At 36.9% G+C, this 27,040-nt stretch overlaps 1 protein-coding gene and 1 long non-coding RNA gene across 2 annotated transcripts in view; both read right to left on the reverse strand.

The window, feature by feature from the left end:
* Positions 1-27,040, reverse strand: part of WWOX (WW domain containing oxidoreductase) — a 527,331-nt gene that overhangs the window by 437,049 nt on the left and 63,242 nt on the right.
* LOC136006036 (uncharacterized) lies at positions 25,156-26,636 on the reverse strand. Its single transcript, XR_010608952.1, has 2 exons — positions 26,548-26,636; positions 25,156-25,291 (listed from the first exon to the last, which is right to left on the reverse strand). It is a non-coding gene; the product is annotated as an uncharacterized LOC136006036 (long non-coding RNA).

Genomic DNA, 27,040 nt, shown 5'->3' on the forward strand with positions numbered 1-27,040 from the left:
GTCAAGAAGCATCATGCAAGGCCAGGTTAGAAAGGCTAAGATGTATAAGATAGTGGCATATTCAATTTAGGAAAAATTGTAATTTAGTTTTATACTTCTAACTACAAATCTTAATACCATAAAGTTTTCAATGACAAATCTCTATGTGTAACATTTTACAGTCAGGAAAAAGTCCCTGAATAACTATAATACATGAATTAAATATACAGTGATACCAAGGATTTTATATATAGATTTTATTATAGTTATTTACACCTAGCTTTTATTATAGTTATTTATACACTACTCGATCCTATACAACTAGTATAAATTCTTACTTACATTATATTTAGCCATTATTCTTTTTAAATAGAGTTTTACATCCCTTTAAAATCATACCTAACTATCACTAAACTAGCACCTGTGATCCAGATTGGGAGCTGACAAACATTACATGAGTACATATGGCAAGAAAAGAGCAGGTAATGGGGCAGTTGGGGCAAACATGTTCCACCATCATTTACAGTTCTGAAATGTTCCATCATTTACAACATTCAAGAGCAGAAGCATTAGATGTCTTCATGGGTTCTCGGATAGAAAGTGCTTAAAAACTTGCTTTTCTTTCACCTCAGACTCTCCCAAGCCAGCCGGTTAAAACAATAATAAGCAACACAAAATACATGCTAACAAGCTAGGTTAGTAAAGCAACATGGGAAGTTTAAACTGTTAACAGTACCCATGCCAGGACCAGAAACATTTGCAAGCCCTACTGGTTTAGTATAAAATATTTTGCCTGATGTTAGACAAAAGCAGAGAGTGAGGCCAGACAAGGCTACCTAGGCACTCCTTAGAACTTCACAGGTAAAAGCATATTTAATCGGTGTTCTCCTCAGAGTTGTGAAGTTTTCATAACCTTTACTGTCTAGTACTCATGTAGACAATGCATCTAGACAATGATTCAGAAATGGCTTGTACGAAAAGAATAGTTATGATACACAGATTAATGATACGTAATGACTATACAAAAAAAGAATGTCTTTTGGAAGGGTACTGTAAAAAAGAAGGAAGATTTGGCAGAAAATAAGTCTAACAAAATACCACAGTTTTATACTTAAACTGCAAGTAAATAATTGCTCATAAAGACACAAAACACCATTATGCTCATTTAGAAAGAAAAGAAGCATTCATTTTCATTCCAGTTCAGATGCAAAATTGCCTGCAAGAGTAACACTTGAGTGCATGCTTTTTCCTTCAGAACATGCTCTTGCACAAATTCCATCTGTAAGGGTACAATCAGGCTTTTAGAGCGGCACAGGGAGAAGCAAGCAATGTCTCCCCCTGCACGTGCTTTCCAAATTCATCTCTGTAACTGGCTTCTGCCTAATTCTCAGCATGAGAATAAGCTGTATGCCGAGGCTATCTTGCGGTTAAGAAAATGTAACCTGTTATGCTCCATTATCTAAACAGGGTTGAAAGTGATCTTCTGATACCCCAGCATCCTCTATATATTTTTACATATAATACAAGTAAATCTGCCTTTTCAGTCTGTAATCCAATAAGTGCAACACACTGGGCTTGTTCTTAATGATACAGCAGTAATCTTTCATCTTGAGGGAATTCAAGATATTTACCCATATTGATTGCTTGCTTGGTGTTGAGATATGATTTTGGTTTTTTTAATTTATTACTGATAGAGCTGTTGTATCAATAACCCCATCTTCATTCTCAGATGTTCCTTGTTTCAAGCCACCAGATAGGAAGAAAAAATGCCCTGTGTGACAGATCTTCACATTCTCACCAAGAGCAAGTGAGTCAAGCAACAAAAAGCACAACAATCATCAGGCACTTCATCCTTAGAAAGAACTCAGGAAGAAAGAGATGAAGCATAAATGAAATATTTTCTCTATCAACCTATTCCAAATTGTGTCTGACTCTTTTTCCCCAATATATGTACACAAAACTCCATTGGGAAAGCAAAAATATAAACAGGTTGAAAATTAGAACAACTTTACGTAAGATGAGTACACTCATGCAGATTTAGGTGGGTGCAGCCATATTAGCAGTACCAAAACTCCTAATTGCTGACGACAGAAGGGTATATCACAAGAAAAATTATTCTGTACATACTCTGTTACTTGCTCTCCCTCTTTAACCATCTGCTATTGACCACCACTTGAGACAGGGCACAGACCTGATGAATTTTCAATTTGACTCAAATGCTGTACTCAGATTTTTAATACTAAAGTCTCAAATAATACAAGCAGGTAAAATGGCTTTACACCAGCCATTATAAGACTTTCATTCTAATGGTTTATTTCAATCACCTCCAGTTTTGCATAGGCAGCCCAGAGAAATCGAGTCAATATACCTGTATGCACATAACATGATTTATTGTCTTCTCACTGGAGACATCAAGTGTAACCTTAGGTTGATGCTTTATCGATTCAATATCTATCATGTAAAGGATATAAAATTGGTTTCCTGCTTTTAAGACCAGTGTCCAAAAATGCACAAACTTCCTTTCCAGCACCTGAACCCTGTACTGTGGGCACAGTGTGAGCAATGACAAGGACTAGGGTCAGATAACTTCAAAATCAAAATTCTGATCAAAGCACACAGAAATGCAGAAATAGTTCAGGAATAGGAATTCTACCCATTCAAAGAAACTTAGGAAAAAATGGACTAACGAACTGAGTTACCGGCTGGGCTTAAACCACGTCAGTTATCACTGGGAATATAGCACAACGTATACCTAATGCATTTACAAAATATTTCTCATTTATCTAGCTATTTGCTTCAAAATATTTCAAAATTTAAAGAAATCTAGGCAGAACTTCTAAACAACAACAATCTATGCACAGGAGGGATTCTGAAGGTAGCAGAGTCACGGCAGAGGCGAATGAAGTAACTTCCTCAAAAGCTAAAGTAGCAGCATGCAAAGGAATAAAACCTGCTCCAAGAAGCAATAAATCCAGTCCAAATTCCTGTGTTCTCATGTCTTTTATGTTTATTTGGCCAGAAGGGAGAAAAAAATTAAAACCTAATTTTTCAGAAGGACTAGTAGCAAATCTCAATACCAGCAGAAAAAATAGGGTGATTTATAGAGTTGAAAGAAAATGCAAACTAGGTCACCTATGGTATAAACTAAGCGAATGCTACTACAAGCAAAAAGTAGATCATTTAATATAAATAAATAAATAAAGCACAGGTTGACTTTTAAAGCACTGGTTTAAAAACAAACAACAGGAAAAAAATCTCAAGGTTTTGCACCGTTAAATGTTGTAACTGATAAGACTTCAAACAGGTCATCTGGTGCCATAAATAGGCAACCACTCTTCAGCCCTGCTGGTATTCTTATTTCTTCTGAGGCACTGGCAGGAAATAATACAAGGAAGAAAAAAAGCCCTAAACTATATCATAGGAAAACTAAACAAAGTAGGGAAAGAAATCCATTAAAAATAAAAAATCACCAGTTAGTTGATAAAACACATTTTTCTTCTTGCTCTGAAATTGCTAAGAATTTTGCATGGAAACACTGAGAAAACATGGCAATAAATACTAGAGAAACCTACAAGCTATGCACAGTTTTCAAACACAGTAAGAAAAATACTTATTGTTCTTCCCTCCCTTTCAAATCTCCTAAAGGTCCAGAGACTGAGATCCAGTTAAGAAGATGTTTAACTGTGTGCGACAGGAGCAACTCTTTTCTCTGGGTATTTCCAGGCATCCATTGCACAGTGTGTAAAATATTCCACTTCTGTGACCAGTCATTGCAAAAGGAATTACATGGAAAACTGCTCTTTTACCAGCATAAAAAGGGGAGAACAGGGAAGATAAATTCTCCATATTCCTATAGATAAGAGAAACTACTGGGCAAAAGTGAAAGGGAAAGCTAATTACCGGAGCAAGCTTAGCCCCACCATCACAGGCACCAGCTCACTAGAGAGGAAACTGCTTTACGACATGTCTAAGAGATCCACCAGTTCTCTCAGAACAGCAAAAACACTCTAAAGCAACAGATTTTCTAAGTTAATGGCCAAGGACTATACAAAAAGCTAGTGACTATTGCACTTAAGATTAAATGAGATGGTGCATGCAACAGTTCTACAGTTGAAAGCATGGATTAGTAGAATTACAACAAAATTTATAAGCCATTATTTAAATATATATATATATCAAACCACACTTTTCAGTGTCTTTAGTATGACAGAAATAAGACGAAAGAATGCTACTTGTACTTTTTTAGACTTTCCAATAAAAATGTATTTAGCTGCTATACAAACACCTACTGTCAAAACATTTACTGAGATTAAAATAATAAATTAAGTACAGCAAATGAAGTAATTTAGTAACCATATAAATCAGCACAAAAAAAAAAAAAAAAAAAAAAAGGCCTGAAATACTCCAAGCTTTTGGCCTACATTAATTCCCAATTTGCATGTCTGAGAAGGATGTTCATTGCAGCTACACTGTCTGTAATAAGTACTCAGGGTCTGTCATAACTAGACAGGGCAAAAGACACCATTCTTTAATAAATTTATAATTACAGAAACAAATATATAGATATTAGAAGATTCTCATCTCATAAGATGTTGAATTCCTAGTGACACTTAAATAAAACTGAATGTGCACAAGTCCATGGGACCTGATGAAATCCATCCGCGGGTCCTGAAGGAGCTGGCAAATGAAGTTGCCAAGCCACTGCCCATCATATTTGAAAAATCGTGGTAGTCAGGTGAAGTTCCCGATGACTGGAAAAAGGGAAATATAACCCCCATTTTCAAGAAGTGGGAAATGGAAGACCCAGGGAATTACAGAGCAGTCAGTCTCACCTCTGTGCCTGGTAAAATCTTGGAGCACATTCTCCTGGAAGGCATGCTAAGGCACATGAAAAACAACAAGGTGCTTGGTGACAGCCAGCATGGCTTCACTAAGGGGAAATCCTGCCTGACCATCTTGGTGGCCTTCTATGATGGGGCTACAGAACTGATGGATAAGGGCAAAGCAGTTGATGTCATCTACCTGGACTTGTGCAAAGCATTTGACACTGTCCCACATGACATCCTTCTCTCTAAATTGGAGAGATATCAATTTGATGGATGGACCACTTGGTGGATAAAGAACTGGCTGGATGGCTGCACACAAACAGTTGTGGTCAATGGCTCAATGTCCAGCTGGAGACCAGTAATGAGTGGTGTCCCTCAGGGATCGGTGCTCGGACCGGTCTTGTTCAACATCTTTGTCGCTGACATGGACAGTGGGATTGAGTGCGCCCTCAGCAAGTTTGCCGATGACATCAAGCTGTGTGGTTCAGTTGATACGCTGGAGGGAAGGGATGCCATCCAGAGGCACCTCGACACGCTTGTGAGGTGGGCTGATGCCAACCTTATGAAGTTCAACCATGACAAGTGCAAGGTCCTACAGCTGGGTCTGAGCAATCCCAGGCACAGCTACAGGCTGGGCAGAGAAGAGATTCACAGCGGCCCTGCGGAGAAGGACTTGAGGGTGCTGGTCGATGAGAAAATGAACATGAGCCGGCTTCAGTGTGCGCTCACAGCCCAGAAAGCCAACCGTATCCTGGGATGCATCAAAAGAAGCGTGACCAGCAGGGCAAAGGAGGTGATCCTGCCCCTCTACTCTGCTCTTGTGAGACCTCACCTGGAGTATTGTGTGCAGTTCTGGTGTCCTCAACATAAAGAAGACATGGAACTGTAGGAAAAAGTCCAGAAGAGGACCACGAGGATGATCAGGGGACTGGAGCACCTCCCGTATGAAGACAGGCTGAGGAAGTTGGGGCTGTTCAGCCTGGAGAAGAGAAGGCTGCGTGGGGACCTCATAGCAGCCTTCCGGTACCTGAAGGGGGCCTATAGGGATGCTGGGAAGGGACTCTTCATCAGGGACTGTAGTGACAGGACAAGGGGTAATGGGTTAAAATTTAAACAGCAGAAGTTTAGATTGGATATAAGGAAGAAATTCTTTACTGTGAGGGTGGTGAGGCACTGGAATGGGTTGCCCAAGGAAGCTGTGAATGCTCCATCGCTGGCGCTGCTCAAGGCCAGGTTGGACAGAGCCTTGGGTGACATGGTTTAGTGTGAGGTGTCCCTGCCCATGGCAGGGGGGGTGGAACTTCATCCTAAGGTCCTTTCCAATCCTGACTATTCTATAAGATTCTATGAAACTACTAAGGGAACTCAGCTTTCCTTACAAACAAGACCTAGGAGGTTGCTTAAGGTCAGAACCTCATTCAGTGACAGAAACAAGAAAAAAGAGTTAAAAATTCTGGGAATCCTGGTTTCCAGTCCTATGCTCAGTTTATGCACGAGCATATCTCAGCTTAGATTTTACAACATAGGCAAATATATTTATCACATAGAAGAACAAAAAAGCAAGTTCAGTATTCAGACAAACTGTATTGAGCTGATAACAAATAAATCAATTTCGAGGTTTTTAGCTCCTTTATCAATAGCACTCTTACAGATGGAGAATTTTCTAACAAGAAGCTTTGACTGCTGACTATACAATTTCTACTTTTTTTTTTTTCTAGTGTCCGAGATTATGCTTACCCGTATAAAACCAGCATAAATTCACTTCCTCTGGATTTACACTGCTATAGCTAAAATTCGTTCCTTAAGTCAATAAAACAGGTTTAACGAAAAAATAAAATTTAAAAGTTACAATAAAAAGAAATGATTTTCCCATAAAAATGTGGTGATACATGTCAAAGAACTACAGCTGAGAGTACAGGCAGAAAAGAAGTACTATTCGGCAATCAGAGGGACTAACTAGAATGACATTCTATTAAATGCAAATTAGTGTATCAGAACTTATCCCTGATATGAAGCTAGAAATCTCAAAATTACTTTTTACTGTAAACTTCTTTTTCTAGTCACAGATCATTGATGATTTATTTAGATGCCACAGTCTTCAGTACCCTGTGCAGCCTCCCCTGCAACCTCCATCCATGTACTCTCTTCTCTGTGATCCAGGAGCTCCATCCACACTCCTGATGGTGTGACCCTTCTGTCTTTACCTGAGCTCTATTGTAGGCATACCTAACTTCAGCCCTGTCTTCTAGATGGACCTTGGACCTCTGTTGAAGCCAGTCCTGTCTCTGGGACCATCTCGTGCTGCTCCTGCCCGGATGCCCTGAATAGATCCTCGACCTGAGTCACCCTTATGCCTTTTCTGGGACTGTCTCGGGAACTCATTATCACCACCCTACTCAGGAGATGCTGTAAGACTAAGCCATGGAGTATGTGCTTGGCTTCTGGCTTACCCTCTTTCACAAAGCAACCCTTCTCTTACTGCACCCTAGCAGTAGCATTGGTGTATCTTCCAAACATTAACATAATACACTGCCAATGTCACTCTTTCTCAGCAAAAACTTTCTATGTTCTAGTGTTCTTTTCTGGCTGTTGCATTCTTTCACTGTTTTTCAAGAATTCCCAGTTCTTCTAGGAGTCAGATTTCTGATATAATTCATTCTATCATCTCAACATGAAATAAAAACACATCTTCATTTCCATCCACACTGAGACCAATTCAGATTTATTAAGGCTTCCTTGATATTCAGTGGTGTCTTATAAGCACTAAATCATCATGAAAGCTACATAACTGAGAGCCTGCAATCCTAAAAAATACCCAAAACCCAATCAAACAAGAAGTCCTCTGAGAAGTATACATCTCCTATAAAGCACAAAGCTTTCTAGACTTCCCCAGAACAAGCATTGTACATCTACTGCTCCTCCTTTCCTCTTTGGGTGATCAATCACTTCCAGCAACAAGAAGAAATGGGAACACATTCTGATCTCTGGGCTTCTGAAATGGCTAGAAAACCTGCAGAGTCCCTCCTCTCATGCTAAAAACAAAACAGTAACAACGAGAACAAGCTTCAGCTTCAAATGCTTTTAAGACCCTCACCATTAAGTGCTGGCCTTAACTCTTCCTTGGACTCCTTACACGCTGTTACTGCGTAATATGCTGTATAACTAGCAAAAGACAGGGCTATCACTACATTTAAAGACAAAACACAGGCATTGATATATTTTTATTCAGTAACCAATAGCATATTAAGAAATTAAGTTCTGGAATGCTTTCTTTCTTTGGTCCTCTCAGAAACAGTGCCATACATCATTACTTCTACTTTCATGCACAAGTTTTTAAAAACCCTGCAATTTTGTTTCACAAGAAAGTATTAAATCTGAAAACAAAAAGGGTATCCACTGTCGCACAGTATAATTGTCACCAAAGGAACCTGAGAGATGTTTATGTTTGCAGAGGCTTTACCATACAGATTGGAAGTTAAAAAAGCAAAAGGAACGGTGATAGAAGTGTGTTTTCAGAACTTGGACACAGACAGCAGATAGCTACACCTGTCAATCCCACGACATTTGGAGGAATTTTAAGCCCTGCAAACCAGACTGAACCTGTTCTGAAAAAAACTCTTGGTGAAGTAGATAGCCTACTCCATGTCACACATCCATAAGCCTGCTTAGCAGAGACTGAATAACTTTGCATAGCCTATGTCCCCTTTCTTAGCCTGATTCCTCTGGCAATGCAGTATGAGCAGTTTTCTGAGGGTTTTGCTTATCTCTGTTACAGTAAGAACACCTGAAGGATAACACAACAAATGATGAGCAGAGGACATACAGAGATACCCATTCCAGCACACGAAACACCCACTTTCGTATAACTTCAGATGCTCCTATGACCTTTTGATAAATCAGCAACACAAGGACATTACTACTGAACAGTACTTACTACAGTACTTACTCCCCTCCAGTGTAAAAATCTGTATTTGAGCTTCCCTGTGAGATGGCTCAAAGTATTGGACACATTTTACACTTTTCTTGTACTTAAGAGCACAATCCTTTCAAACCTTCACTGCAAGGAAGCGGAATTGGTTCCTGCTGTATTGCAGAACTTAGAAGCTATTTTAAAGGATACTTTCATCACACCAGAATCCGGCACAAATGCTCAAAATCCCTGTAAGCATTAAGACAGTTTTTGAAAATTGCTAACAGATTTTGTGCTTTGCGGTATAATTAACACAGGATGTAAGATTGCCAAAATATCAGAGAAAGTCAGATATATTCTAAGTACTTCAGGAGGCAGCCCAGCAAAGCTGTTGATCCATCAAAAGATCAAACTGAAGCTGAAAGCATCCTCCAGTTTACACAATTGTAAATCGAAGGCACGAGCCATACAACAAATGCAATCTGGATAGTAGATAATGACTCTGATTTGGAGTGAAAGGGCATTGATAACTCTGCACTAGATAAAAGTGAAAGCTCTCAGACAATACAGCTAGAAAAGACTGAAAGGAAATTTGATGTTTTGCAGCCTTAGTTCCAACCTGATCTCCCGTAACTGAACTCACACTGAAAAGAGGACACTTTCACAAATGAACGTAGCAAACAGAAGTCTTATCTTTGCTGATTTTTCCACACAACAAATAATCAAGTTTACTCTACATACCTGAGGAAAAAAAACATTCAAAGAAATTCTGGAGATTAATAAATGGCAAAAAGAGGGGGTTGGTCAAATTTTAATCTGTTTGACCAGGCAAACTGCATTGAAACTGATAATGTTCATGAGAGGTCTACTGAGGGACTTGCATTCTGTATGAATTATACCCAAGGCTCTTAAATTCATTTGAATGCATTAATTCCTAACCTAAATCATAGAAAAGTAATATACTGTTATTGTATTTTTAAATGTATACTATAGCACAACGCACAAATAGAAGAGCAGTTCATTTATATCATGTAGATTCATTAAAAACAAAATCACCTCCTAAGTCTGTGTGTGCTGATTTTTGAGTTGCAAACATTCATATTTCCCATGTGTAGAAAAGGAGTAATTTTATACTTAGGTGTATTCAAAGCTTTGAACTTGATATACATATAATATTAGAGAAGGAAAATAAAAATATAATGAAAGATTCTCTATTTCATGTGTTACAAAACAATATGTTTTCCTCATTAAACCCTCAGATATAAATTCTATAAACCATGAAATTACCTTTGAGCCCTTACTGAAATAACCAGTTCACAAATAAATGATCCATGCAGGAAGAAGAGAAGATTAAAATAATAAGAGAAAGTTATATTTTTATATCAGCAGTCAAACAAACAAATAAAAAAGAATTAACCAAAGGACACTTACTAGTATAGACTTACACAATAGAGATTTTAGTTGACAAGGTAATCCTGAACACTTTAATTCAGCCACATTCTGAGTCAGCCATTAGTCGCACGTTCCAACATTATGAGGAATTAACTCTCACTAAAAATAAAGTTGGTCAAGGGAAATGTTTGTATAGCTTTTGTTCCACTAGTGTTACACGAACAGGCATCTCCATCCTTTTTCAGAATAAGTAGCTAAACAATTAAACATTGCTGTTTGAGTGAACCGTTCTTTCTGCCCCAATATAAGCTCAGATATTTCTTTGGACAACACCACATTAAGAGGAGAGTTACAAGGCTGACTTCCCTGGAGACTATCAGGCCAATTTTCCAAAGGCAGCTAGCTCACGAGCACTTAACACCATTAAAATTGATCCTACGAAAACAAACGCAGATTTGGTAAACTGAGAAAGAGCCAGCTGGTAGGATAGGTGGTCTCCATCAGAGCTCGCCATCAACAGCTTTCCCCTTAAAACAACACTATTCCAAGGTATGTCAATCCACAGGAATTATTCTCCCTCTCATTCCTCAGCATTACTGCCCCAGTTTTCTCAGTCTCACCCCATCACAAGGCATTGATTTTCCTCAAAATTCCCTTGTATCAACAAAGTGGTCACAACACAGTTTTTTTTCTACTGTCTATGCACAACATTTTGCTACTTTGGGCACTTCACTGCAGTCGGGCACTGTTTTGTTAAGCTAAGTGTGCTTCCAAGGTGTGCAGCCCCAACTTGCTGGAATTATCTTGACCCCTTCTGCCCAACAAAAGCAGTTTTGCTGCCTTCACAATGCAAACACATCTTGCAAACTACAGAGAACAGAGAGAAGTCCATATCCAAAGAGACCTTAGGTAACCTATAGAACATTGAGAACAACCCACCATTTATACAATATTCCATACTGCAGTCAAATAGTGGTTTAGTGGGTTTCTTTCTTTTCAAAGCATTTTACCAAGGTCATGAGCAAAAGCAGATTAATTGTAGACATATGGAAAATCAGGAACAGAAAAAGAAAATTACTGCATTAAATAATTTGGTTTTCTAGGGAAAAGCTGCAGGCTCTCTGAAGACAGAAATGCAAACAAGAAGCACATGCCCTAACATCTTTGAATTGAAACAAAAACAAACAAAAATCCAATATGGGCAAAAGATATGAAAATGTTTAGCCTTGAACAGATAGAAAGAAAGACATCTCATTATATGATACAGAAAGATGGAGAGGAAATACTGGGGTGGAAGGATGGGAGAATGCAAAGGTTGGAGTTCAACACCAGCCAGCACAAGGGACAAAATCCTGACAGTGAACAGCAAGCAGGCTGACTGCACCACCAGCAACAGAGCTGGTACTGCTTCTTGCTTCCTGCTGTGCCAGCTTCAGCCTCTGGCTGACCCCTCCATTCAGCTACTTTCCCCAAAAAAAACATGTGCTTGGGAAAGGCTATGCTGCTGGTCCCTGGGGAGCCTCTCATGCACAGCTTTGAGTCCGCTGAGCATTATAGAGGAGAAGTCATTATGCTCTACTCAATTAAAACAAGGGGCTGAACGCATAATTGCCTCTATTTTTTAGAGCTGCAGGGTATCATCCACACAAAGCAATGGTGATTCTTCAGGTAATCAAGTGCCAATGCTTTTAAGTCAAAACCAGTACTATTTACCTACCTACAGTGATAACAACTCTAGAGCAAGACTAGGTTGTCAATTCTGCTTGGAAGTTAAAAAACATGAAAACAAACAAAAATAGGGAATTACACACTGAAAATCCATCAGACTGCACCCATAATTCCATTAGCACTCTGAGAATCTAGCATCTAATTTCGGCTATATACATTACATACTCAGCCTACTGCCATTCCCTTAAAGTGCAGTAGGCAAATACAAATCACGTGTTTTGGAGTTAAAACATCAAAGTAGAGAAGCTTCTGAATCTTTATTTCATTTGGAAGTCTTTGATAGAAAGGCAAACTAGTATTCTTGAAAATTTACTTAATAAGAATAATACTGACTTTTATTTCTTTTCAGTAGTCCTAGAAGTTTAGATGACTAATTTCAGGATAATAGGAAATTTTAAGACTGAATTATAAATCCCTAAATACAGGGGCCTATATGTTGAACAAAGTGTCAAACTCTTAAAACAGGCTGGTGTTACTAGATGAGCTTTCATACATCTGCCTTTTAAACTTTGCACAGATAATTCAAATAAAACCAGCTACAAGCTAGCTCCAGTCATAAAGACAGAAATTCAAGTTAGCACATATTAGCAGCCCACAGTGGGCAAATGTTCAAACACATTATGGTTTTAATATAATTATAATTGTTGAACATGTTCAACCGATTAAGCACAAATATTCTGTTTATCTGAGATGCTGCCAAAAAATCGTGAGCTGCAGTCAAACTAATATAGTACTGTAGTCCTTCTGCAAAGAATAGCACTAAATCAAAGGAAAAAAAAAAAAACATATGGAAAAAGCCAAAGCAAATATCCTATCTGATATTTACTAAATGGTCAAATACCATATTTTAAAAATTTTACTTGTACAGATATAAACTGCCACATATATTTATTTGATAAATTTACATTTTAAAAGTTCACGGCACCTACAAAAAAGGGCTTCAGAATAACTTTCTGTGCATGTGTCTGTTTTTCTTCTCCAGCCCTGAGATATCAAGATTCCACAAAGCACAAACATAATGCAAGTTACTGGGAAACAACAGTTAAAGGCTGCCGTGTCTGTAGCATTTAGAACAAAATTACTCTGTGCCTGCTTTTATGCCTCAGCTGCACAAATACAAAAATATTTTTAAACAACCAGATGATCTCCATCTGAAGATGAAAAAAATAAACCAGTACAATCTGTCTTTAAGAGAGAATTACTAAAGCTCCCTGTTGTACAACTCCTATTTAGACAATTTACAATGCTGCAAAAGCAGTTTTTTGAGCGGTGTCCCCTAAATAATTAAGCTGTTCCTTTTACCATGCTTCCTATATTACAGAAGTCATTTTCTTACAACAAATCAATAACTCATTCCTTATGTCAGTCATTTTTCTCCATTTAACTGAATGGACTTAAGTTCAACACTGAAAGTTAGATTACCTTTGAATTATGTGTGTGATTTAAAATTCAAAGTACTACACTAAGGAGCTTTTTAGAGTGACCACTCTACAGCCTCTTCATATAGACAATCCCTTACAGACCTTCACGACAGATTTAAAGCAGAACAGCAACTCTGAAACAGTTAAAAACGTCAACATTAAGAAGAAATGGCCGTCACAGACCAGAGTCAACGCTTTCCTTTATTTACAGAATTAAAAGCTAAGCAGCTTGTGACACTCACCATTCCTAACAACCCCCATGCTTTCAAATTAACTAATAATTGCATTGATGGTATAATTTCATAATACAGTTTAAAGAGCTTCAAATGACCTTTTTTGTTGTTGCTGTTGCAGTTAAAAATTCACATCCACTATTAAAATATTTGAAAGCTGTGCTTATTTCTTAAATAACTGAATCAAAACTAAGAAATTCTAAAATATCAGTTTCTCCACATTTGGATCTAATAGAATTGTCTAGTAGTATATCTTAACATCAGCATGCAGTTTAGTCACAGGTTAAGAGAAACACTGGTACACTTCACATAACTTTATAGCCTAAAATGCACTCTTATTAGAAACAAAACACTGACAAAAGAATCATTAATATAAACAAGGAAAAAAGATAATACGTGGAAAGTGCCCTAATAAAAAAGTTCATGCTTTGTGCAAATTGTAAAAATTTTCATAATATTATAGAAAAAAAAAAATTCCTAGAGGCCATCTTCAAACAGCACAAGCCTGGAAAACTTGCATCAATTTAATTAACTGTCCTTTCTCAAAAGAATAAAACGATTTATTGTGTCCTTCTATATTAAAGGTATGGATTTGGTCACAATGCTTTGTCATCTGTTAGCTATCTATTAAACTAAGGCACAAATTGTTGTGACATTTGTATTCTCCAGAAATAATAACCATGCTTTCACTACCTGCCCTACGCCCCATTTTAAGCTTTTCAGAAAGAAGCTTCCTGGGCTGTTTTCCTGCCTCTGAAGTTTCACACCAGTAACTACAGCAACTGAACACCCCCTACTGCTGGGCACTGCATAGAGTCATCAAAGGGAAAATTTTTGATTTGTAAAACCTGATGGCTTTTATTTTCACTCAGCTTTATGTTATTGTAAGGTTTGAGTTCCCACTGCCTCCCCTGAAATGAGCAATACAGATAAGCGCTCGATGCCAAGATCTCCGATGTAGAGATACGCACAGCCAGTCAAATCAGGAACGTTGTCCACATTAGCGCACACGTACAATAAATCAGTGTTTTCTAAGATGACACAACTACAAAAACTGCAAAGAGGTTTTTTCTTTAAATGCAGAAATTCTAATTTCTCAGCCTTAACATCATCCCACCAGACTCTGAACCTCAGCATTACCTGAAGCAATTAGAAGAAACCAAAGTGGCAAAGTAGTGTTAGGTAATGCTTTATCTTCAGCATTCTGGAAGCTCAGCAAGACTTCCACTCAAAGCTGCTCTCCACTCCATTTCTGCTCAGCACCCTGAATCTGTTCTTTACCAGCTGCTGATGCTCCTTGTATTAAACTGAGAATTTGTGAGAAAAGCAAAACTTCCCACTGTGTGTTAGCTTTGCATGAGAGCACTTGATCCTGTCGTGGTACTCTTCGGATGCTTTTTTTGTAAATATTTTTAATTTCAGGTAAACACAGGGGGAGAGGGGAATCAATATATTCAGTACTAATTACAATTATTACAATTACTTGAAAGCAAAATGACTGCATTGTACAGTTTTGCTAACATAACATTACTTACATTAATGTTTTACTGAAGGGATTACATTATTTTCTGATTGTTGATCAACAAACTGCTTAACTTTGACTTCTTTTACATCAGGAAGTAGAAAGGGAAACACCATGAGACATTAGAATTAATCAGCTAATTTTGTTGTAAATCTATTATTGATGGGAACGTCCTTGTTATTAAACTCACGCACTTGTACAGCTATCTTAAATCAATGAATTTATGAAAAAACTATGATTAAACAAAATTTCAACCATTATTGGCTGAATTATTAACAAGTTATAGGGTCCAATCTTTATACAGCAGGGCTGTAATTCTTCTGCATGTAGAGTTTTCGTGAGATCAAAATACGATTTAGCTTTAAATCAAAAGATTTGTTATTTTAGTTAAGTCTAACAATACTAGAAAGTAAAATTCCTCAGCTGGGGCTGTAATATTTGCTGAAAAAAAACTACTTCAAAACATTAATCAAATTTTTCGCCTACTGGGCAGCCATATGGTAAAGCAGCATGTGAAGCTCACAAACTTGCTGATCTTCTGTAACTGGGTGCTATTAATTACGCTTGCTGCATCCATCTCTTAGATTTTTGCTTTGTGAAAAAAGTATTTATTGCAACAGCTTTTACAAAACAAGGGAATGAAAATCACAATTGATTAATGAGCTGAATGGAAATATTTCCATTAGCAGGTTTTTTAAACGAGTAAGAATTAATACCATGGGTAAAACTGAGCCCTACTTGTGTTTCCGCACAAACACTTCTTGTTTGGCGGGGGGTGTGTATGTGTGTGTGTGTGCATTAGCAGGAAAAGGGTCTAATATGCATTATTCACTGTGTTGGTTTTAGGTGAAAAACAATGGGATTTAAACTAAATAGTTTACTACTATAAAGGCTGAGGGCTTCATGTGTTGTAGGGCTAAATTCCTTACTATGAAATTGAATTGTTACTCAACTGCAAATCATATTGGGTTTGGGGTTTGTTTTTATTTTCGAATATAACTAAGAGTTTTCCCGAAATCCAGAGAAGTAAACAATTCAGAATGATAGCTTCCGTTTTGTCTTTAATTCCTCAGGCCACAGAACTGAGGCTGTTTCAGGATCTCAGCCATAAATCTAGTTAATCATAAATTATAGCTAGAATATAATCTTTGACACTGCAGCCTTGTATGCCAGCAAAATGGACTCTCAGGAATTACTGAAAGAAGATTGTAGGAGTTGGCTGGAAAAGCTAGCAAATACGTTCAAATTGTGTTAGTTCACATACAAAAATCCCAGCCTGGGGAAAGGCGAGGCAATACAATTAGCCACTGTACACGTCCAGAGCAGCAGAAGTCATGGCACACCTGTGAAGATTTGCCATATCATCTCTTCCAAGTTAGAAAGGATGATTTTTTCTTGCTCTAATCCTCACATTAGTCTCCTCTACAAAACTAAAAAAGCTTATTTCAACATTTGGCAGAGTGTATGAACTTCATCCTATGTAACAAGGGCTACAATAAGAAGATGAAAATGAGGATTAGTTCCTGAGAGGAACCAGTGATTCTACCAAAAGCATAAAACCCAGACTCACTCCTTGTTTTCACCCAGTGTAAAAGAATGAGACTCAAAAAACAAAACTGCTCTAACCCAAAATATTCTGCGTATGTGATTTCTCTCCTCAGACCCAAGGAAAAAAAAAAAATAACTGGGAAGTGAAATATCAAGAATATTCAAATAATTTTAAGAAATAATTCGGAGTAGTAAGAGTTTTCCCTCAAACAATACTGGCAGCTTACTGCAGGTGGAAGAAAGGGAACCCAGTCTCTTGAATATAGATCTAGGACTTCCTAGAGTTATGATTTATTAAAAAGAACCCACACAAATACAGCAAATTCATGTGGAAGGAGACAAAGAAATCTTTGCAGTAAGATATACCTCTGAATTATTTAAAATATTACATTTTTCACAGACTGTCAAAACACGATACTCAAATATGCAAAGGGTAACTTCTGTCCTGCCAAGTCACCTTCTTGAACTACGGTGTAAATTCCTCTTCCTCCCTGAAGTCTTTATGCTTTTTAGCTTACAGAAATTTAAGCAGGTAATTATCAAAATAGTAAAATATATAATTAGCAGCTACTTCAAATTACAAGGCCACCCACTGGATGACATTTCATTCATCCTATATGTATACATCTATATGTATAAAGAAGAGGAAGGAAAAAGTAACTTCCAAGTGCTAAACGAGCAATAGAAGTTTTACATTAAGAATAAAATTTAAATAGTGGGAAACTATATTTAAAACAAACAAACGTATTACCCTGAGCATGATTCTTATTATAGAATAGAAACTACAGAAATTCTTTCTTTCACCTTATGTCATCCCAATTCTACCACTTACTATCTTCATAATCAATGAACAATAAGACAATTCTTGTGATTAAAAAGCTTGAAAGTTCTACACCTTTAGAAGGAAAAAACCATTTAAAATATTAGTATGAAACCTTCTAAACAAGTTTCAATTAGTGACATAAAATGTAAGCCACAACTTTTCATCACCTCTTGGGTGATCTCTGTACCTCTCCCGCATACATTGACTGTCTGCTTAAAAGTTTAAAGAGCTAACAAAATGTTTTAACGAGATACAAATCTCAGAGATCATTAATCAATATGTTCAATGTTATTTGTGATAATTCATCATGACATGATATTAATGGGTTACTGTACCCTTCAGAGGTGAGATTAATGCAAATGAGCAGCCACAATTAACTTTACTGCTCCCAACTCACAGGAATGGACAGATGATTATAAATGACAACTATATGTCAATTACAATATCCAATAAAGTGAAGCTTAGAGGGCAATCTATCTCCTTTTATAGTTCTTGCTTGACATAGCTGAATTTAGCTCAACCCACTGTTGTCACAGGGTAACCACTGCTTTGAAGGAGGGGTCAAATTTTTAATTTTCTGTTTCTCAGGAAGGAATTCAAATTGTGCATTTGAATGCATTGTCTGAGGAAGGAAAGCGGCAGGAAACCAAGAACAGATGTTGCCTTCTTCATCAGCTGAAGAAAATTGTATCTGTTCTCAAATTGCAACAGCAAGGCCACAAAGAAAATAATCTGTCCTGCTGTGTAATATATCTATTCAATTAAAATAAGAACCAATGTATTAATACAGCAATCGGGAGGAATTTACATTTCGTAAACCGCTTTGCCATACAGAGGTTGCTAAGTCCACACAGGTTAAAGATGCTGAGTGAAATATATACTAGCATGTGCATTTTTGTATACAAACAGATATTGCATGATCCCCTCTTAAGCACCAATGCTTCTGTAGCAAAAAGACAAGACTTCACAGGGAAAAAAAAAAAAAAAAGAAAAATTTCTAGTGACATCAAAGGAGCTAGAAACGAAGATGTTAGATGCTCATAAAATACAAACAGCTGGCCAGATTGAGGAGATTTTGAAAACACAACAGGTAAAATACACCATTCTGTAAATATATATTAACATATAGGCTTACAAAACAAAAACAAAGACCAAAAAACCCTATATGATTTCCAGAATAAGTTAAACCTGCAGGGTGCTCTTGGATAAATCAGGAGTGCTTGAGACAATTTTCTTTGAGAAAAATAACTTACAGGAAGCCTTTTGCTTTCTATTTCACTTCCTTAGCATAAAGCATTGGGAATTTATTTAGCTCCAGTTAAAAGAAAGCTAAGGAAAAGTGATTTGTGATTGTGATTTGTGATTTATTTTTTAAATTATCCTCTCTGCTTTTACACCCATCTGAAAAAATAAAAACTAACCCAAAAGCTCTTGCTTTTGTGGCTTCTATTTTGCTTTAAGTAACCCCTAACTACAGTGAAAGTCACACACAGGCATTGCAGCCTATAGAGACCTACTGAAATCAAGGAAGAAGATAGTGGAGGGGCAGGGTACGGAAGTACCTCACAATATGCATCAGCAGTGCCACTTGGAAAGTATTGAGTAAAAGTCAGTGGGGGATTTGGCTAAGTAATCTATTAGGCACCTTTCTGCCACTTATACTAGCACATCCCTGAATTTCCATCATGCAAGTAGTAAGATCAGCTATGTTCATATCTCAATACTGCTAAAGGACAGCAGGAAAGTTCTTGATTTTCTTTAAAGCAATGTTTTCCAAAAGAATATCTCTCCCCCACCTCATTTTGTTTAATCATCAAGAAAAATGGTTTTCCACTGAATAAAACTGCTGACACTATTATCACCATTTTCAACGTGGGGAAATAGGAAAAATTCTTTACTGCTTCCAATAAGGATGATAATTTTTGTAACCTGTTTTGTCAAAGTCCTGACACAATCTGAAAAAAAAATGTGGCTTTGAGAAGAGTTTCCATTCTGACCTCTGAAAAACTGAAGTCTATAGCTACCCTGTAAAATAACTTTGATAGATAATTAGCTAGTATTTAACTACAAGCAGTACGTCCCATACATCCTCATCAATCCCAAATTCATCAGCAGAAATAAGGTGCATTCCATAAAAATAACACACTACTCTGAGCACGAACAAATATCAGATAAAGTCATAATTTAAATTAGGTTCATGTGAAAGGAGGATTTCCTTTTGGCTTTTCTTTGGTTTTAACTAATTAATCAACAAATTTGAGTTTGTTAAATAAAACCTCTTCCAACGCCTCCTATTTAATTGCAGTTTGGCACCAACAAATATATATCAAAATTATAGCATCTCCCTTGACAGGAAGCTCCTTGCTTCCACACACAGTTATGGCTCTCTGCAGAGTAACCAAGAACTGCTGACAACCTTGAACACTGCTACAACAATATTACTATACTTGGCAGAGAAGTACCCTTGCGGCAAGAGAAAAGCTGTAATTTTGACTGTCACTTCACATTACACTAGATATTATTTCACTGTATACACACACACTCACAAACTCTTAATAGACTACAGTTTTCTCACTGCCCAGCTCTCCTCTTATAAATGACAATATAATGCTGCTGACCTACTGGTAGGATGGCTAAAAAAGCTAACATTTAACATCACTGAATATTTTCTTTTAAAATACAGCCATCATAAACTGCCCTGGCCTCATCACCTCAAACTGCTCAAACAGCTTAAAGTTATTTCATCTGTGTTGTTATTAATTTCAAAAGAAAAAAGGTATTTGAAAACAAATAGGAATTATAATTCAGTTGGATTTTGATGATGCTTGAACAACTAATTGCTGGTACCATAAACATTAACAACGTCATCCACAAGCTGCTTTGGTAAGAAAGTGATTACTATAGTAAAAAAAAAAAAAAAAAGGCAACAAAACCATCTTTCTATATTTCCAACAATAACATAAGTGCAAAAGTAAAAATAGGCGATAAATACATAGGAGTCAAAGGCATAGTTAATTTACAGACTTATTCTCTGGGCCCACTGCAGTAACTAGGGATATGAGTATGGAAGCATTTAATTGAAAAATTTTAATTTTAAGCAGATAAGTACATAAAGCAGAGCCACTGCTTTAAGATTTTAAGAGGTACAAACTGTTCAAAGATTATTATTCTTGTGATCCAATGAAAAGACTATTTGGTTCTTTTAACTAAGATCCAATTCTAGGACTCTAAAACAGTTTACACAAAACTTTCCTCTTTAGTTTTTATTTCATTTGCTCAATACATAAACTGCTTACTGATTTCCAAAGAATTCTGCCTGTATATATTCAGAATTTTCACAGTAGCATGGCACATTAACGGAGTAAAATACAGAGTGAAATACAGCCATGATCAGTTACTACAGGTAAGCCTAACTTAATAGAAATCAAGTTATACGTTTTGGAATACTCTCATGTCAATTCACTATACTGCAAGCAACTCCTGATTTTGTTGGAAGAAAAAACAATATTTAATTAAGCAAACTGGATTTAAATAGACCTAATCAGCACTTGGAAACAGTCATTACTAAAAACCTTTGTTCTGATTTTACTGTTGTTCTGGCGTATTTTGCTTCTACCCTTGTGTTATTGATATAGTGTTTTCAAATGCATTTAGAAACATACCATCTCACTTGTGGTGTTTAGACAAGGAAGCATCACTGAACCTCTTTGCCCTTCTCCAATAAAATGTATCAGAAATTTCAGTTCTGTCTGCTGACCGCACCACATTTAACAAGATTCGCAAATGAACCCAGAGTAAGTTTCCCACTGTGACACATTAATAATAAGTTCCTTACTCCATCTATCCCAAGCCATGAATATGTAATGTTATAAAATGAGTCCTTTTCACACAACAGAACCTCAGACGTGAATAAATAAAAACTATCCATCACAAGCCTGTGAAAAATTAATGAGAGTTCTGAGACATAAGAAAAATTGGTTACTGAGATGATAAGGTCCGGTATGTAAAAACTGTGTTCCTCACCAACTGTAAATTTTATTTTAAAACTTTACAAAACAAGCTAAAAAAATATATATCTTTCTGTAGCACATTTACCATAGGAAACAGAAAAGGGGAAAATGCTTTAATGGTGAGACATATATCTAAGTAATCCAGACAGTATTTAGAACCAGGAAGAAGATCAAATATTGCCATAACAAGGAGTTACATTTCCAGTTACAGCAGAGTTGTAACCTTAGATATTTAGAAACAGAGTCCTTATTCCATTTCTTCTCCCTTCGGAATGGAAATCCCTGATGAAATAAGGCACTATATCTCCCTAAGTTTCATTTACTTAGATAAAAGAAGAACACATAGAAATAAATTCCTTTCCTTCATGTTGGTGTCTCTTTACTGTACCAGTGTAAAGTGAAGGTTTTAATCTCTCAATATGCAGTAATCTGTTCTGCAATATGAAGAGGAATAAGGAAAAAAAAATTTTTCAAAAGAGTCCATCTTCCACTATGCACTATGCTTATTAATACATTTTTTCCTAATCTTACCCAAAAAGCATGGTGATGTCTGAGGAGTACAACTGCTGTGCCAGGCCTAGTCAAACTGCATCACCAACAAATGCTGCAATTTTGTCTTCAGACAGGGAAACACACAGATAAAAACTAAGCCTGAGTTCTTGAAAGACTTTCTCCAACAGAGACAGCACTTTCTAAACTATTCTACCAAGACTTGAGGAAAGATCATCTGATCTACAGTCAGTTTGGTGATGTTAGCCATTTTAATGCCTAGCGGCTAAAATTAAAATCGTGCCTCAGGATACCAAACTAGACCACTTATTTTTTTCTAAAACCTGTTTCTGCTCACTTGGCTCTCATCCATTAAGTAAGTTTCTCTCGTTTATATCCAACCATAATTCTCACTCCAAGAATCAATGAATTCATCTAGGTTTGGCCTCCCAAATCATTAATTGCTGCTTCTTTTGTTTCTGACTAATAAAAACATGTTTGACTCCTCTTTGTTTACTTCTGTGATCATTTTCTGCTAACATTCCTCAGGCTACATTGGGTCTGTGTGGACACGCTGGACAAATGTAGGGTTCCTCCTTTCCCAGTCGCTGCTTACATATGAAACAATGAGATCGGCAAGGGCGCTACTGACCCTTTCCTTAGTTAACAGGACAGGAAACCAAAATGAAAAATAACAGCAGCACAGCCCCCTCTGTCCCCAGTGTACAGATTAGCTTTCTCTATTAAGGACATAAAAACCTGAACAAGCGGGATGTTTTATTCTTGGTTTCTTGAAACTGGTTATGTCTGAAAGGATGGCCTACAGAGTGCTGTCAGAGGTGTCTATCTGCAAAATAAATTACCTGTTGAAGTCTGTGCTGGGAGTGATTGAGTGACTATGAAGAATTATTTATTAGCCTTAAAATGCCAGTGGATACAGTTAAAGAATTATTTTTTTCTACAAAACTCTCATGGTCTCAAAGAAGAAAGGGATATATGACAAAATCCACTTAGACTGGTGGTGTTGCTTGATGGAGGAACAGGTCCCCTCTACAAAAGATCAGTCCCTTGTTCAAAATTCCCATCTTCCAGACCTTCTTCTGGTGTTCTCTTGGTCATCTTTGCCACGAGCATTTGTCTTTCCTCCGTTTAATATTACAAATGCAGTAACTCAGGGTGGGGAAGAGCAGAAATCATTTTAAACAGACAAAAACCCAACAAACAAAGCCCAAACTAAAAACCCTGGCAGCACAGTCCACTACTATAAAGCTTTTCTTATCACAATAAAAAAAAAAAAAACCTACAGCCTAATCACTTCTATTACAGCCCTGCTTTTTTGTGTACTGTTTTCATGAGCAACACTTAACAGACATTATTGTAGAATATCTGTCATTTATGTCCTTTGCTTTGCATTCAGAACTAAGGATTCTCCCACATTTTCAAGGAATTTTCTTACTTGAGTTCATTTCTCCCTTTACTCATGAAATTTCAGTCTCTCAAATATGCTCACTGGCCCTCTCTGCTTAGACAGGTATTAGATTTCCAACTGTGCCAATGCAGCTGAAGATTTCTTTCTTAAATACCCTTATTGCAGGCTGACCTTTCTTGACTTGTTACACATATTTTGCAGGGGAAGAGCCTTCAGGTCCATAATCACTCCAGTCATACGCCCGCCATACCTATATAGGCACACATGGCAAAAGCCTGCTAAATATCTTTGACATATATTACTACACCTTGAGGTCAACTTACATATCAACTCCAGTGAGGAAAGGCCAGCTGAGGGTTGATTAATTTCCAGACATATCTTAACCCTTACAATATCCATCACCATATGTGAGCAAAAGACATTGAAATATGCTTTTTATACTTAGGGAGAGAAAAGTAACAGACACTGCTGTTTGTTCTTGAGTTTTCTAAGTCACAGTGGAAGCAACAAAGGACAACCAGAAAGGATTTCAATATGCTATTTCCGTCCGAGGAGCAGCAGCCCCAGTAATGCACTTCTTATGCTGCTGCAGCATCAACGCTGTTCTGTATTTTCATGTGATCTATATTTTCAGTTATTTGGCATCACAGTGGTTGCATTTGGCAGTGCAATAGATGAGTGGGCAAAGCATGAAATTAAAAGATATTCTTCCCACATAGTGCTGACTGTGCAAAAACTCAGCCAATAATGGCCAAATTCCACAATGTTTATTTCTAAACTAGGGCAATATACCATTAGTTCTCAAGTTTAATTCCATTGATTTTCAAGGAAATAACAATAAAATTAGCCCATATATAGAACAATCTCTTAGTGATGGATGACAGTGTTACCGCAAACACCACACCTCACGTGATGAATTCTCCACCTTCAGACAACTCCCCCTTGGGAAAGCCAGGCAGACCTGTATAAAAGTTATTCTGGGGCCAAAAGGAGTTCCCCACTTCACCACCTCAGCAAAGACAGGTTCCACGACCTTCTGAGGAAAGCCTATATATAATTTTTGCTGAATAAGCCCCCCAGTTAACAGCAGAATCCAATTTGTAATTTAGCCTTAGATGCACACTCCACAAAAAGCTATCAAGTAAGAAAAAGACCTGACATGTAGATAAAACTGCTTTTTGACACACGTAAGTAAAAATAATACTACGGCATTCCTCAAATTAGCCACTTGAAGCAAACAAACACTGAAAAAGTTTCAGTATATAAGCGTTTATTTTGGTTTTACATTTTTTTGACCAAGAAAATATTTATGAAAATAATAATAAATAATTAATTTTACTGGCTGCAAGCTGGGATTCTTTCCTGGTTAAACTATATGCAGTGAGATAGCATTTAAATTATATGAGAGAATTGATTCAAATGGCTTCCATTAGCAATTTGGCAGGCTGCTGTGAATTGCTCCTAATCAATTTTAAATAATGCTATTTTATCTGCAAATGGAGGCATCCTCATGTTAAACATCTCCACGTTGCAGAACTGTAAATCAGTGGCTAAAATAAAAATTTCTTCCTATCTTCTTACAACTCATTGTGTTTAACAGTGTGCCATCAGCAAAACTAATGCAGAATACAGTGGCCACATGTGTCCTCAGAGAAGTGTTCCAGGCTCTAAAGGTTTTCTCTTTTATCTTATGTTAATGAATATTTCAAACTAATGTTGTTCTAGGCCACTTTATAGTACAATTGTATCTTAATTTTGCTTCAGATTTTATCAATCGAGAGTAATTAAATCCATCTGAGCGGTAAATATTCAGCACTTATGTAGCATAACCATTTGAAGCAGGTGTATTTGTATTATGAGAATTTTTATTAAAAATATTGAAAAAATGCAAATATGTCAGCAGACATTCAGAATGTTTTGCTTCTTGTCTCCGGTTGTTGTATATAGAAGACATTTGCAATTTCAGACGAAACTCTTTTTCCTGCAAAATTGAAAAGAGGACAAATTCTACATCTAACATCTCCTTTAAGTAGCATGAAGCACGCACTTTCATGATGGGCATAAGAAGACAGGTACAGAAATTAAATCACAGCAGTTTCCATTAATCTAGGGACATTGCTAAGATAAACTTGCAAATATATTTATAAAACATTGAGTTTAAAATATCTTAAATTTATCCTATCATTTCAATACCATTTGTTTCAATTTAACTTCATGTGTCACACAAAGACACATCACTGGTTTAAATGCTGCAAAATTACCAGATGTAAACTCAATAACAGTTTCAGATGGCCACAATCTGCATTGGTTTGACACATCTGACAAAACAGGTACTAACTGAGTCATTCAGTGCGTGTTTCTCCCTCCTTTAGAACAGAATCTCAAACAAGCTTGTCCTAAAATCATTGTTTCAATGATTCTGCTATTCTGTCCTTAGTTTGAGGTCTTTGCAATGCCCAGCTTTTAACGGATGTATTTGATACTCAGTCTTTAAAGAAAAGAAAGAACAACAAAAAGCCACAACAAAACAAAACTCAAACATTCTTCTTATACACAGATGATTGAGTCTTGGTTCAGAAAGCTTTTCAAATACAAAAACAATTAACATACTAATAGCAGCAAGAACATTATAACGAGACAAAACTAATGAAGTGAAATGGAATTAGGTTAGAAAAGCATTGTTTAAATGTTATCTGTTTATATTTTAAATCATCTTCCTCACAATGCAAAAGTATATAACAAACTGCCGTAAACCAGGGAAAAAGCAGATTCAAAAACAGAAAAGGAACTGATATTTTGTGGGCTGAGGAGACCTGGGGAAAGAGAACACGAAGTTCTTCTTTACCAAGCAGTAAACATGGTGATGAGGAAAGACATCCAAAAGACTTGTAAAGCAAAGTGCTGTTAAGTAAATAAAGCTGTCCCACACACTTCCACTGCTCAGTTCCAAACATTAAAGGAGGCTTTCAAGAATCAAAAAAATTAGTACAAGTTACTGCACAGGATGCCTCTGCATATATTCTACCACCCTTCACCTCTCTTCCAAAAGAAAATGTGGAAAAATAGAGGATGACCAGGCATATGGAGTATATGCAGGCAAACAGCTGATATTAAGAAATGCTGAATTCTACTACATTCAACATTTAGCTGAATACACAATCTGGTCAGTGAAGAGATGTTATTGTGTACTGAGGTTTAAGAATGTGTATTATATGCTTATAATTCCACAGCACTTACATAGGAGAACTTGATGGCTTCCCAGATAACTGCAACCATGCACACACTTGAATGAAAGGGGCACACTTCAAAGTCCAAGGCTGAACAGTTATAGCACGCCAGAAGACTGGAGATAAAAGGACCTATAGGTAGACAGCACCATCTCCTCTGAGGACTAAGCAATGCCATCCTTAAGGTACCACTAAATCTGACTTGAAGTCAGAATATATTTCTATACTGTAACATTTTCATGAGCTAATCTCATTCCCAAATCATGCTTAAAATACTCAGAAAATAAGGGATATGAGTTTATTTCTCTCCTCAACCTGAGGGGCTAACATAACCTGCAGAACCCACAGGAATATATCCCAACCACTCAACTGTAGCTCATTCTGCATGTGGTAATACCTCAGCTCTGCTGCTGAGGTTTAGCTAATTTGGGGGGAAAACAACAGAAACAAATTGTTGAAAGTACAGCTAAAAGGTGGTACACATGAAGCAGCTTATTTCCAGG

Source organism: Lathamus discolor, chromosome Z, assembly GCF_037157495.1.
Source record: "Lathamus discolor isolate bLatDis1 chromosome Z, bLatDis1.hap1, whole genome shotgun sequence".
NCBI lineage: Eukaryota > Metazoa > Chordata > Aves > Psittaciformes > Psittacidae > Lathamus > Lathamus discolor.